Below are 14,741 nucleotides of genomic sequence, written 5' to 3'. Positions count from 1 at the left end.
TGGAGATATTGAGATTTTTCTATTTTTTATATGGGTATTTTGTCTGCGGCCGTTCTCCTAAACTATAAGAGATTTTGAGCTCAAATTTCTACGGGTGGTAAACGAAAGATTGAAGTTTTGCATGATTGTTGTTTTGTATGTTTAGCACTACTGGCGCCAAAGCTCGCTATGGCTCGAAAATTGACATTAAAAAAGCGTCGTAATTTTTTGTGCTTTTCTCTCTTTATCTCTTTTCTGGAAAATATTTTGTTAAAACATGTAATGTAAAAAAAGTTTATATTTACAAGACCTTTCTGCTGATATCAGGAAAAAGGGGCTGGCACCTCAAATGAGGGACCTAAAGGGCTCTAAAGTCTTTTACCCATAACTCTTTACCGAGGGATATTTTGTAATAAATTATATAAGCAAATATGTTTATCTTACAAATATGAAGCCAAGCAGCATAACGATTTTCTCATATGTTACGTAATTAGGGGTTTTTAGGGGTCAGAAGTCCAAAACTTTGACCACCTATATCTCAAAACGGAAAAATATTTTGAAATGCAGTATAAAAGAAAAGATGCTCAAAATGATGTCCTTAACAACATGCAGGCTAAAAAATTTGATTCAGCGGCCCCAATAAGGAGATAAGGGACCGGCCCCTAAAATATTCTTTCTGAGATATCTCAAGAATGGTAACGGATTTCTGAACACTTGTTGAACAAAATGTCTTTATAATCAAATGACCTTTCATTTGATATCATGAAAAAGGGGCTGGCCCCTAATATTAGGGACCTAGAGGGCTCTAAAGTCTTTTTCCTATAGTTCTTTACCGAGGGGTATTTCGTAATAGATTATAGAAGCAAATATGTTTATCTAACAGTTATGTAGCCTAACATTATAATGATTTTTCTCATGTGTTACGTAATTAAGGATTTTTAGGGGCAAAAGTCCAAAAATTTGATAACCTATATCTCAAAAAGAAAAAATATTTTGAAATGCAGTATAAAAGAAAAGATGCTCAAAATAATGTACCTAATAACATGCAACCTTACAATTTTTGTTCAGCGGCCCCAATAAGGAGAAAAGGTCCGGCCCCTAAAATATTATTTCTGAAATATCTCAAGAACGGTGACGAATTTCTAAGCACTTGTTGAACAAAACTCTTACACCTGAAACAAAATAGTATCAGGCACTTAAAATGAAGATCCTCTTTTCCTGTTTCAAATCATGTATAGCTGTTAAATAGCAAAATCAAGATCGAACATAAATCTCAATTTCTAAAATCAGACGGAAGACCTCCTCGTTGCTCGCAACGAGATCGTGTCTAGTTAGGGTCTTCCGTTTTCAACGGAAGACCCTCTTGTTATTCTTCGGTTTCTTTTTATTATTAGGGTCTTCCGTTTTCAACGGAAGACCCTCTTGTTATTCTTCGGTTTCTTTTTATAATTATTATTAGGGTCTTCCGTTTCCAACGGAAGACCCTCTTGTTATTCTATTGTTTCTTTTTATTAGGGTCTTCCGTTTTCAACGGAAGACCCTCTTGTTATTCTTCGGTTTCTTTCTATTATTATTATTATTCTTTTTATTTTTTTTTCTGACTCCTTTTCATCTTTATAACTCAAAAAGTTTACAACCGATTTTAATGAAACTTTCAGAGATTATGTGCAATTATAATACCTCAAAGTTTATGAAGTTTCTTTGAAAATGTCACTTCCGTTTTAACGTTACGTCATTTTTAAAATTTTAAAAAAGTCATTTTGTCCGCGGCGTTTCTCAAAAACGCTTTAAGATAGAGGCTTGAAATTTTCAATGCTTATGATTTGGTCAATTTACTTCTGTAATAAGGCTCGAAATGAAAATCGGCTACTTCCGGTCGAAACCGGAAGTGAAACAAATTTTTCGAAAAAATGAATTTTCTGATCAAATCGAAAATGAATATGTGTTTTATAGAGCTTATTTAGCTGAATCTAACACTGAAAGCCGTTTTAAAATCAGACGATGCATTACAGAGATATACGAGTTCAAAAAATGATTTTTCCGGAAATTTTGATTCCGCGTTTTTGGTTAAGAAATTAGTATCAAGTTCTTGGTTAAATTAGCTTGTACCTAAAAATTAATTGTTAAGTCGTACTGTAACACATTCGGATTTTTTTTTGTTAAGTCGTTCTTGAAATCGGAAAGGTTTTTGTTAAGTCGTACGTAAATTCATTCGGATTTTGTTAAGTCGTACCAGGAATAATTCGATTTTTTCATCTTTTTATTTAAGGTACTCTTGTTATTGGTTTAAGAGCTTTGCTTCTTACAGGAACTTCCAGCTTTACTTCCGACATTAACGGAAGACCCACTCGTTGCTTTGCAACGAGCTTTGCTCTAGCTATTATTAGGGTCTTCCGTTTTCAACGGAAGACCCTCTTGTTATTCTTCGGTTTCTTTTTATTATTATTATTATTATTCTTTTTCTTTTCTTCTGACTCCTTTTTTGCTTCATAACTCAAAAAGTGTTTAACCGATTTTGATGAAATTTTCAGAGATTTTTGTAAGTTGGCGTCCCTCAAAAATATTAAAGTTTTAAAGAGAACGTCACTCCCGTTTTGACGTGACGTCATTTTTAAAAATTTCAAAAAGTCATTTTGTCCCGGATTTTTCTCAAAAACGCTTTAAGATAGAGGCTTGAAATTTTGAATGGTTATGATTTGATCGATTTACCTCTGTAATAAGGCTGGAAATGAAAATCTATTACTTCCGGTCGAAACCGGAAGTAAAACAAAATTTTCGAAAAAATGAATTTTCTGATTTAATCAAAAATGTATATGTGTTTTGTAGAGCTTATTAAGCTGAATCTAACACTGAAAGCCGTTTTAAAATCGGACGATGCATTGCAGAGATATCGGGGTTTAAAAATTGATTTTTCCGGAAATTTTGATTCTGCGTCCTTGGTTTAAAAAATAGCGTAATGTTCAAAGTAATATTAACTCGTACCAAAAATAATTGTTAAGTCGTACTTGGACACATTCGGATTTTTTTGTTAAGTCGTTCTTGAAATCGGAAAGATTTTTGTTAAGTCGTACTTAAAATAATTCGGATTTTGTTAAGTCGTACCAGGAATAATTCGATTTTTTCATCTTTTCATTTAAGCTACTCTTGTTATTGGTTCAAGAGCTCTGCTTCTTACAGGAACTTCCAGCTTTACTTCCGACATTAACGGAAGACCCACTCGTTGCTTTGCAACGAGATTTGCTCTAGTTCTTTTTCTTTTCTTCTGACTCCTTTTTTGCCTCATAACTCAAAAGGTTTTAAACCGATTTTGATGAAATTTTCAGAGATTTTTGCAAGTTAGCGTCCCTCAAAAATGTTAAAGTTTTAAAGAGAACGTCACCTCCGTTTTGACGTGACGTCATTTTTAAAATTTTCAAAAAGTCATTTTGTCCCGGACTTTTCTCAAAAACGCTTTAAGATAGAGGCTTGAAATTTTGAATGATTATGATTTGATCGATTTACCTCTGTAATAAGGCTGGAAATAAAAATCTATCACTTCCGGTCGAAACCGGAAGTGAAACAAATTTTTCGAAAAAATGAATTTTCTGATTGAATCAAACATGTATATGTGTTTTGTAGAGCTTATTAAGCTGAATCTAAAACTGAAAGCCGTTTTAAAATCGGACGATGCATTACAGAGATATCGGGGTTTAAAAACTGATTTTTCCGGAAATTTTGATTCCGCGTCCTTGGTTTAAAAAATAGTGTAATGTTTAAAGTAAAATTAACTCGTACCAAAAATAATTGCTAAGTCGTACTTGAGCACATTCGGATTGTTTTTTGTTAAGTCGTTCTTAAAATCGGAAAGGTTTTTGTTAAGTCGTACTTAAAATCATTCGTATTTTGTTAAGTCGTACCAGGAATATTCGATTTTTTTCATCTTTTTATTTTTGTTACTCTTGTTATTGGTTTAAGAGCTCTGCTTCTTACAGGAACTTCAAGCTTTACTTCCGACATTAACGGAAGACCCACTCGTTGCTTTGCAACGAGCTTTGCTCTAGTTATTATTCTTTTTCTTTTCTTCTGACTCCTTTTTTGCTTCATAACTCAAAAAGTTTTTAACCGATTTTGATGAAATTTACAGAGGTGTTTGCAAGTTGGCGTCCCTCAAAAATGTAAAAGTTTTATAAAGAACGTCACCTCCGTTTTGACGTGACGTCATTTTTAAAAATTTCAAAAAGTCATTTTGTCCCGGACTTTTCTCAAAAACGCTTTAAGAAAGAGGCTTGAAAATTTCAATGGTGATGATTTGGTCGATTTACCTCTGTAATAAGGCTGGAAATGAAAATCTGTCACTTCCGGTCGAAACCGGAAGTGAAACAAATTTTTCGAAAAAATGAATTTTCTGATCAAATGAAAAATGAATATGTGTTTTGTAGAGCTTAATTAACTGAATCAAACACTGAAAGCCGTTTTAAAATCGGACGATGCATTACCGAGATATCGGGGTTTAAAAATTGATTTTTCCGGAAATTTTGATTCCGCGTCCTTGGTTTAAAAAATAGCGTAATGTTCAAAGTAATATTAACTCGTACCAAAAATTATTGTTTAGTCGTACTTGAACAATTCGGATTTTTTTTGTTAAGTTGTTCTTGAAATCGGAAAGGTGTTTGTTAAGTCGTACTTAAAATCATTCGTATTTTGTTAAGTCGTACCAGGAATAATTCGATTTTTTTTATCTTTTCATTTTAGTTACTCTTGTTATTGGTTTAAGAGCTCTGCTTCTTACAGGAACTTCCAGCTTTACTTCCGACATTAACGGAAGACCCACTCGTTGCTTTGCAACGAGCTTTGCTCTAGTTATTATTCTTTTTCTTTTCTTCTGACTCCTTTTTTGCTTCATAACTCAAAAAGTTTTAAACCAATTTTGATGAAATTTTCAGAGATTTTTGCAAGTTGGCGTCCCTCAAAAATGTAAAAGTTTTAAAGAGAACGTCACCTCCGTTTTGACGTGACGTCATTTTTAAAAATTTCAAAAAGTCATTTTGTCCCGGACTTTTCTCAAAAACGCTTTAAGATAGAGGCTTGAAATTTTGAATGGTTATGATTTGATCGATTTACCTCTGTAATAAGGCTGGAAATGAAAATCTATCACTTCCGGTCGAAATCGGAAGTAAAACAAATTTTTCGAAAAAATGAATTTTCTGATTTAATCAAAAATGTATATGTGTTTTGTAGAGCTTATTAAGCTGAATCTAACACTGAAAGCCGTTTTAAAATCGGACGATGCATTACAGAGATATCGGGGTTTAAAAATTGATTTTTCCGGAAATTTTGATTCCGCGTCCTTGGTTTAAAAAATAGCATAATGTTAATCGTAAAGTTAACTCGTACCAAAAATAATTGTTAAGTCGTACTTAAACACATTCGGATTTTTTTTGTTAAGTCGTTCTTAAAATCAAAAAGGTTTTTGTTAAGTCGTACTTAAAATCATTCGGATTTTGTTAAGTCGTACCAGGAATAATTCGATTTTTTCATCTTTTTATTTTAGTTACTCTTGTTAATGGTTTTAGAGCTCTGCTTCTTACAGAAACTCCAGCTTTACTTCTGACATTAACGGAAGACCCACTCGTTGCTTTGCAACGAGCTTTGCTCTAGTTAGGGTCTTCCGTTTTCAACGGAAGACCCTCTTGTTATTCTTCGGTTTCTTTTTATTATTATACTTTTTTTTTTTTTCTGACTCATTCTCGGCTTTATAACTCAAAAAGTTTCCAACCGATTTTGATGAAATTTTCAGAGATAATGTGAAACTATTATCCCTCAAAGATGTTAATAATTTCTCAACAACTTCACTTCCGTTTCGACGTAACGTCATTTTTAAAATTTTCAAAAAGTCATTTTGTCCGCGGCGTTTCTCAAAAACGCTTTAGATAGAGGCTTGAAATTTTCAATGGTTATGATTTGGTTGATTTACCTCTGTAATAAGGCTGGAAATGAAAATCTGTCACTTCCGGTCGAAACCGGAAATGAAACAAATTTTTCGAAAAAATGAATTTTCTGAACAAATCAAAAACGAATATGCGTTTTGTAGAGCTTATTAAGCTGAATCTAACACTGAAAGCCGTTTTAAAATCGGACGATGCATAACAGAGATATCGGGGTTTAAAAATTGATTTTTCCGGAAATTTTGATTCCACTTCCTTGGTTTGAAAAAAAGCGTAATGTTCATATTAAAATTAACTCGTACCAAAAATAATTGTTAAGTCGTACTTGAACACATTCGGATTTTTTTGTTGAGTCGTTCTTAAAATCGGAAAGGTTTTTGTTAAGTCGTACTTAAAATCATTCGTATTTTGTTAAGTCCTACCAGGAATAATTCGATTTTTTCATCTTTTTATTTTCGTTACTCTTGTTGTGGTTTAAGAGCTCTGCTTCTTACAGGAACTTCCAGCTTTACTTCTGACATTAAAGGAAGACCCACTCGTTGCTTTCAACCATAATTTCTTTGTTATGCGGTCCCTAAAAGGAGTTACAGGGTCGGCCCCTAAAACGACCCTTTCAAGATATCTCGAGAACGGTACAAAATTTGTAAACACTTGTTGAACAAAATATGTTTGAATTGATTAGAGCTTTCATTTGAAATCATGAAAAAGGGGCTGGCCCTTAAAATAAGGGGCTGAGGGAGCTCTAAAGTCTTTTACTGATAACTTTTTACCGTGAACTATTTTGTGATACGTTATAGAAGCAATTATGTTCATTCTAATGGTTTTTTTTAACCTATACATGGTAATCATTTCCTCCTATGTTATGTAATTAGGGATTTTAAGGGGCAAAAAGTCCAACACTTTGATCTTCAATATCTCGAAATAGAGGAAAATTCTGGAAAGCAGTATTTGACAAAAGATGCTCAAAATAATGTGCTTAACAATGTACAACCATGTATTGTTTGTTTTTCTGGACCCTAAAAGGAGTTTAAGGACCGGATATCAAAACGATTTTTCCCAGATATCTCAAAAAACGGTAACCAATTTCTAAACACTTATTAGCGGTACACAATAATACCCTTTAACTAAAATGAATGAAAAGGAGCTGATCCCTCAAATAAGGGACACCAAAGGGATAGTAGTCTTTCACCCATTACACTCAAAGATTCCGCCTCCTTTTCCGGATAAGTTTCGTTGACGAAGATCAAGAGTAAGGTCATTCCTTATTCTAAAAATCGGACGGAAGACCTCCTCGTTGCTCGCAACGAGATCGTGTCTAGTTATTATTAGGGTCTTCCGTTTCCAACGGAAGACCCTCTTGTTATTCTATTGTTTCTTTTTATTAGGGTCTTCCGTTTCCAACGGAAGACCCTCTTGTTATTCTATTGTTTCTTTTTATTATTATTATTTTTCTTTTTCTTTATTTTTCTGACTTTTTTAAAGCTTAATATCTCAAAAAGTTTTCAACAGATTTACATAAAACTTTCAGGGATTAAGAAGCATTATTGTGCCTCAAAGATGTTAAATTTTCAACTCCAACGTCACTTCTGTTTTTACGTTACGTCAATTTTTAAATTTTAAAAAAGTGATTTTGTCCAGGGCGTTTTTCAAAAATGCTTCAAAATAGAGACTTGGAATTTTTTGTGTTGAAGCATTGATCGTTTTTATTTGGACATAAGGCTGGAATTTAGTTTCCGTCACTTCCGGTCCAAACCGGAAGTGTTTACAAATTTTCGAATTTTCGAATTTTTCGTTTAAATTTCAAATGTTTATGCGGTTTGTAGAGTTGGTTATGCTGAACACGAAATTGAAATCCGTTTGGAAATCGAACGACGCATTACAGAGATATCGGGGTTTAAAAATTGATTTTTCCGGAAATTTTGATTCCGCGTCCTTGGTTTAAAAAATAGTGTAATGTTCAAAGTAAAATTAACTCGTACCAAAAATAATTGTTAAGTCGTACTTGAACACATTCGGAATTTTTTTTTATTAAGTCGTTCTTGAAATCGGAAAGGTTTTTGTAACGTCGTACTTAAAATCATTCGGATCAATTAAGTCGTACCAGGAATAATTCGATTTTTTCATCTTTTTATTTTAGTTACTATTGTTATTGGTTTAAGAGCTCTGCTTCTTACAGGAACTTCCAGCTTTACTTCCGACATTAACGGAAGACCCACTCGTTGCTTTGCAACGAGCTTTGCTCTAGTTATTATTATTATTATTATTCTTTTTCTTTATTTTTCTGACTTTTTTGAAGCTTCATATCTTAAAAAGTTTTCAACCGATTTCAATGAAACTTTCAGAGGTTACGTGACATTATCGTCCCTTAAAGATGTGTAAGTTTCCATTACAGCCTCACTTCCGTTTTTACGTTACGTCAATTTTAAAACTTTTAAAAAGTGATTTTGTCCAGGGCGTTTTTCAAAAACGCTTTAAGATAGAGACTTAAAATTTTCTGTGTTCATACATTGATCATTTTTATTGGGACATAAGGCTGGAATTCACCTTCCGTCACTTCCGGTCCAAACTGGGAGTATTTCAAAATTTTCGAAATTTTCAATTTTTTGTGTTAACTTAAAAAGTTGATGCTATTTATAGTGTTTTTCATGCTTAATACTAAACTGAAATCCGTTTTAAACTCGGATGACGCATTGCAGAGATATCAGGGTTCAAAAATTGATTTTTCCGGAAATTTTGATTCCGCGTTTTTTGGTTCAGAAAATAGTCTTAAGCTCAACGTCAAAATAACTCGTTCCAAACGAATTCGAAAATTGCCTGCTGATCATAAAACAGAAATCTGATTTGAAAAAAATTAAAGTTAATCAGCGTGGGCATTGAAATGATATCGTTAATTTGATTGATAAGTACGTTGAATATGTGATACCAGTTTAGAAAATAGCGACTTTTTTTTATCTGAATCATAATAAAAAAGAAGCAGGAGTAACACACTGTTCCCGATTTAAACAGCGAAAAGCTATTGAAAGTCATTACGGTAGTTAAGAAAGACTTTGCTGAGACTTGAAATAAGCGTAAGTGCAATATAAGCCATGCTCGTCAGACAGTTGTTGTATAATAGAACAACACGTACACATGTATAATTGAATGAAGAGTTTGTAAATATTTCAATTCACCTATTTATTATAATTTTACTCACAAAATAAATGCATAAATGCAAGTTATACAAGTTAATTTGTTCTCTGCATATCAAACACAAACATGTTTGTTTTGATCGAAATAAATATCGTACGATCACCACGTCCACGCGCCTTGTTTTGATTGCGAACAGCTGACAGTAAAGTGTCCACATTTTCATATGAAACATGGCTTGCAAAACTTCGATAGTGGAAAATGCATCTCAACTTTCCTTTGGGAGATTATAAAGGTATGTTTTAATATTGGTTATGTCCTGTTGACTTTTTCTTTTCAAAATAATTGCACTTTTTAGTCTAACCCGAGATTCCTCTGACTCCCAGTCTCGTAACCTCTGCTTTTATGTTGTGACGTGCGTCACGATATAAAAGCGGGGATTAGAGTCAGTGAAATCTCATCTAGTTAAGTGTACTTGCACGTTTTTGTTTTACACATCGCTGATTGGAATTTTTATTTGTTATTTCACTATATATATGTATACCGGTATGTCTATGTGTATTGAATTACATACCATAACCTGTAAAACAGTGCTTTTGAAAGGGTTGGGGGCCCCAAGGTACACAAACGAAGAATGCTGTAATTAGTGTAGTTTATCTCTTTTACATATTGTTTCATTCTTGAGTAATTTTTCATGCATATCACATCTACATTGTATGTAAACAATTTAAATTAAGACAGATATAATTGATACTGTGCCCAGATCTCTCTCTCTCTCTCTCTCTCTCTCTCTCTCTCTCTCTTGTGCTTTGAATCTTGGCAAAGCGTCAGAGAGCAATTTAATTTTGTAACAGAAATATCTCTGTCAGGTAGAAAAAAAATGAACAGTTCATTGAATTTTGAAATAAGCGTATAATATCAATTGCACATTTTTTCCCCCTATGTTCAGCGGAATAACAAAGCTTTGTAAAAAAGTTCATGAAATTTTATGTGCATTATGCATAGAATTGATTTCTCGCTAAATTCATTCCCCCCAAAAAACAGTAGAATTGACAAAACTTGGTAGAGCAGAAGCTTATAATCTGATGCTGTTTGGATGTGTGATATTTATTTGTAGTTTTCGAATTGAAATATTGACTGTCGCAGTCGTACAATGAGTAAATCTCTCTCTCTTTGTGTCTCTGTCTGTCTCCTCACTTCTCTCTCTGTCTCTGCATATGTTAATGTAAACACAGCTTTTATTAGTATGTTAACACAGCTAATTGATTTTTTAAAATTTCAGCCCAAAAAGACTCTTGTTCCCACATGGCGACTACATGGCTTTTACTTGTTCATTCTTGTGGATTCAGCTCATGAGGTTACCTGTTCAACTTTACCCACATGCATGATTCCTTGTGTTTTACAGACTTTTTACCGGTAATTCAAATTCAATACGATAAAGCGTGAACAATAATGGAACTTTAAGATAGCATCATGCTTGTTGTGTTTGACAAGAAATTATGACAAACAAGATTAAGGCTGTTTAAAGAAATTTACAATTTTTATTTGTTAGTTGTGAAAATTGGTTTCTCAATAAAAGTATGCAATTATGTTTCCTTTATTTTGTATTTTATAATGATATTTAGATGTGTTTAATTGAAATATCATCTCTGTTTCTAATTTTCTCCTTTAAGATTACATGTAGGATATGTAAATGTACATTTGACCAGGATATAACAACTGCTATGATAATTACTTTTGAAATGAACAAGAAATAGCATATTTTTACATTTTAAATGTATATAATTATGCAAATGCAGAAAAACATGTCAAATTTGAACATTTATCATGGAGTTTTCATCCGTCTCCAGCTACCCAGGTTTGTTTAAATTTAATTTTAATGTAAGAAATTGTCAAACTTGTATACCTAAGGTCTTACTGTTCAGCATGAATAAAAGGAGACTAGAAACCAGAATTGATTAGATATTCTCAAAATATGACTGTTAGCTTAATACTTTTTTTCATGGAAATAAGAAATGACATGCAGCACAATAATCATCCAGTAAACAAAAAAAGATCAATTCTTAGTATCATTGCAATTGATTGTTTTCAAATATGTGTGAGAAATAACTCAAAGAAATTGCCACAAGTTTTATAAAATTAGGTAAAAGATTTCAAACCATGATTTTTTATTAAAATCAAAAGATGGGGGAGGGTATACATGTAAGGGCATTTCTAAGTGATATAATGCTTTTTTCATGATAATATCTTGTAGATGTATGTAGTACTGAATAGATTACTTATTAAAATAGGTTGAACAACAATTGACCTCTAAAATGTTGGGTAAAGATTTTTTACTATGGATAACCCAATGAGTCTGTGTTAAATGAGGAAAGTGAAAATGGTGCACGGGTTCACTTAAATGGCCATATTTTTCTTAAACCTCAATGGAATTGGCAATATGTGGTATCCTTTTTCTAAGAATTGCATTAGCTTTCTTATTGTAAGCCAAAACATATTTTTATATAATGTTGTTGTACAAAATGTACTAAGTTAAAGGTAGCAAAGAACAGTTTCAGATAAACTACCTGTGAATATTTTTGTAAAATTGAGAGTTGTTGTACTTGAAGGCTTATGAGTGTTGCTAAGATTCATGAAATGAATTTTAATGATTAACATTAGTTAGTGGCATGAACGGTTCGAGGGGGGAGGGGGTCAGTAAGTCTCAGACATGTGATGCCTGTGCAACAAGCACACAGTACAGACGGTCAACCCTTTAAAAAGCAGCTAGTGTAGAGGAAAAGTTGCTCAAAATAATATTTTAAACTAAATGCTACCTTTTTTTGTTAGTGGCCACGTTAATGAGTTTATGAGTCAGTCCCTAATACACAGTTGTTCAGATATGTCTAGAACAGTTAACAATGGTCTTGAACACTTGTAGAACAAAATGTGTTTATATTTACGAGACAGATTTCAATGAAACTTTCAAAATTGCTGCATGTACGTTAGCCACATTACAAAGAAATGTTTTTTACAGTGTACTATTATGTTATCTCGCATACAAATTGACAGTTGTCGATAATTAAAATTGATTTTATTGTTATTGTAAATATTAACATACAGAATTTTTAAATGGTATTGAAAATTAGAACTATATTTAATTGTTGAATTAAAACCCAGGCACGTAACATCGTGGGGGGGGGGGGTGCCCCCTTTTTTTCTCTCAGCAAACATTTTTCTATAATTGTCTAAATTAAAAAAAAATGGAAATTAGAATTTTCACGTTTTATGAAAAGTTGTAGTTGTACCCCCCTCCCCCCTCTTTTTTTTTTATTAGTCTGCCCCCCCCACACACACACAACTACACATTTTAAAAAAACAACGATGCTACATATACGTGTCTGTACAAACGTTACTTTTGAAAATCTGGGAGACTGAACATTAAATCGACATGTTTATCGTACGAGTTAACAAATGATGCAAAGGTGAAGGTCGAAAGAGAAGTTTTCTTGCTGTTGTTTACTTGTTAGATCGAATGTACTTATGTAGCTGATCCACCATTTACGAAAGAATGTAATGTGACGGGGAGAGAAGTTAAAAAACAGAAAGTAAAATTTTGCACCATAACATTTGGATGCCGCTTTGTTGTTTACCAGCGCAGTTTACTTGAAAGTCGTAAGTTTTGTTTTTGTTTTGTAACAGGTCACGTGTTCGTCGTACAACGGCCATTGTTTTGTAAGTTTCCCTAAGATTGTCGTGCTTTGTTTGTAAAACAGGAATTTTTAAGCCTACGAAATCTATAGAATCGGTCGCAATTTAGCTTTAATAATTTTTTAGTTTTAAAAACAAGAGTTATCGTTCCTGTTCATGGTAAAATGGGTAGGCAAACGCGGGCCAGGGCAAAATAAAAGCCGCGGCAGATCGAGATTTTTCAATTTCCGTCGATAATAATTAACTAATGTGAATTAAATTTTCAGGATATGTTACGGAGCGGTATATTTGTATTCGCTGCAAATATTGTTTCACAACAATGCGTATTTTGGAATTTATCGACGATTGTTGATTTTCAGTTTGCCCATTAAAAAATCCAGTATCTTACAATCAACTGATAGAAATAAAATAATTGTGAAATTATATTAACATATTAATTATCCATAGGAGTTATTAAGAGGCTGATATACTATATATATAATGAAAGTTGAATAGGAAAATGTCACCTGAATTTGTTACACATGCACATTTCTGATGATACCATTTCATAAAACAGAAAATAAATATCCATGTGGGATAACACAGACACGCAACTATTACGGAAATTTGGATTTTGTCCCGGGTGATCGAATCTGGTTGTAATGACCTGGTTTTTCTTAAAACAAAGATTCTTTGAAAACAATTTAAAAGATAAACAACACATTACAAATATCACTTGTCTGAACTTCATTGGTCACCTGACTACATCCTGTCAGAACATTTTTTCATTTACCAACCAATTTCATGTCTTGGTGAACTTTTTAACATTGCTGTTTGTTACTTATATTTACAGCTAAGAATGGTTAAATTGTTCAAAATTATAAATATAACCATGCTTTTATGTTTACAATATTGATGCAACTTTTAATGATGAGCCTGTGGGTAATCATTTTTACTCAGAATTAAATGTTTTCACTGTATATTCTATAGGTTCATATAAGGAAACATTTGCAAATCTACCTTAGTATGCAACACATTTGAGAAGCCAATTAACCCCACTCATAGTATATATCTCCCCAAAACAGGAGCTCAAAACTGTCAAGAGTCAATTATTTATTAAAACAACATGTGTGATTATTAAATTGTTTCTTTTAACACCTGCAGTAATTATAACAGTTTATTTTGTGCTTTGAATTATTAATATGTAAATCACTAAACTAGGGGTTCAAAAAGCTGGACTAAAATTTGTACTCTAGCAACTATTGAAGTCTTTGGGAATAGGTGATCTGGTGAATTTAAGATTCATAAACTGACAGTGAAATGGCAAAGTATGCTAAATTGTGTTTTGATGCTTATTGATAGTTAATATCTTATATCTCAAACATACAATTGACATTGAGCAAATTAAAGAAATAAGGAATACAAATTTGTATTTCTCAGTATTCCCCAGTTTAGTGAAAATCAGTAGTATTTACCAGAACGGGAAATACCGGTATTTACCCAGCACTGGTATTTCCCGACCAACCCTAATACTATTTGATATGAATACACTGGAATAGCCAAACCTTTATCATTACTTGAGGTTTTAGTTGTTATTTTAAATTATTGTTAGTTAATTAAATAAATTTATGACTGGGTAGTACAGGTGCAATGATACACTTGCCTCACGTTACGATACATATCACGATACATACAATGTGACATGATACATATTCTGATACTTTTGATGTGCTTTTAAGAATAACAAATCAACATTTGAACAATTACGCATATTGTTTAATCTCCAACTCTTTGTTACATAATTTTTTCCACATATTTTTCTTAATCAGCTATGTATATATTAGAATGTAAACATGATTTGCATAAGGTAAAAATGTAATGTTGGCATCAATACCGTTATTTTAACACTGACAACAATTAAATTACTTATATATGCTCTTATTATAGTTGTAATGAATTTTCTGAAGGCAAAATATTTAATGACTATGGTAACCTTTAATTTTGATTACATTTTTGCACATCTAGGAATGTGGCATTAATTTC

The 14,741-nt window shown here is 32.5% G+C and overlaps 1 long non-coding RNA gene across 1 annotated transcript; it reads left to right on the top strand.

Moving 5' to 3' along the window:
- Positions 1–8,151: 8,151 nt before the first annotated feature.
- LOC128170099 (uncharacterized) lies at positions 8,152–10,620 on the top strand. The gene is made up of 2 exons (XR_008241666.1): positions 8,152–9,324; positions 10,312–10,620. It is a non-coding gene; the product is annotated as an uncharacterized LOC128170099 (long non-coding RNA).
- Positions 10,621–14,741: the final 4,121 nt, after the last annotated feature.

This window comes from Crassostrea angulata, unplaced genomic scaffold, assembly GCF_025612915.1.
Source record: "Crassostrea angulata isolate pt1a10 unplaced genomic scaffold, ASM2561291v2 HiC_scaffold_313, whole genome shotgun sequence".
NCBI lineage: Eukaryota > Metazoa > Mollusca > Bivalvia > Ostreida > Ostreidae > Magallana > Magallana angulata.
Note: the sequence above shows the minus strand (reverse complement) of the source record. Positions and strands in the feature narration are given on the sequence as shown.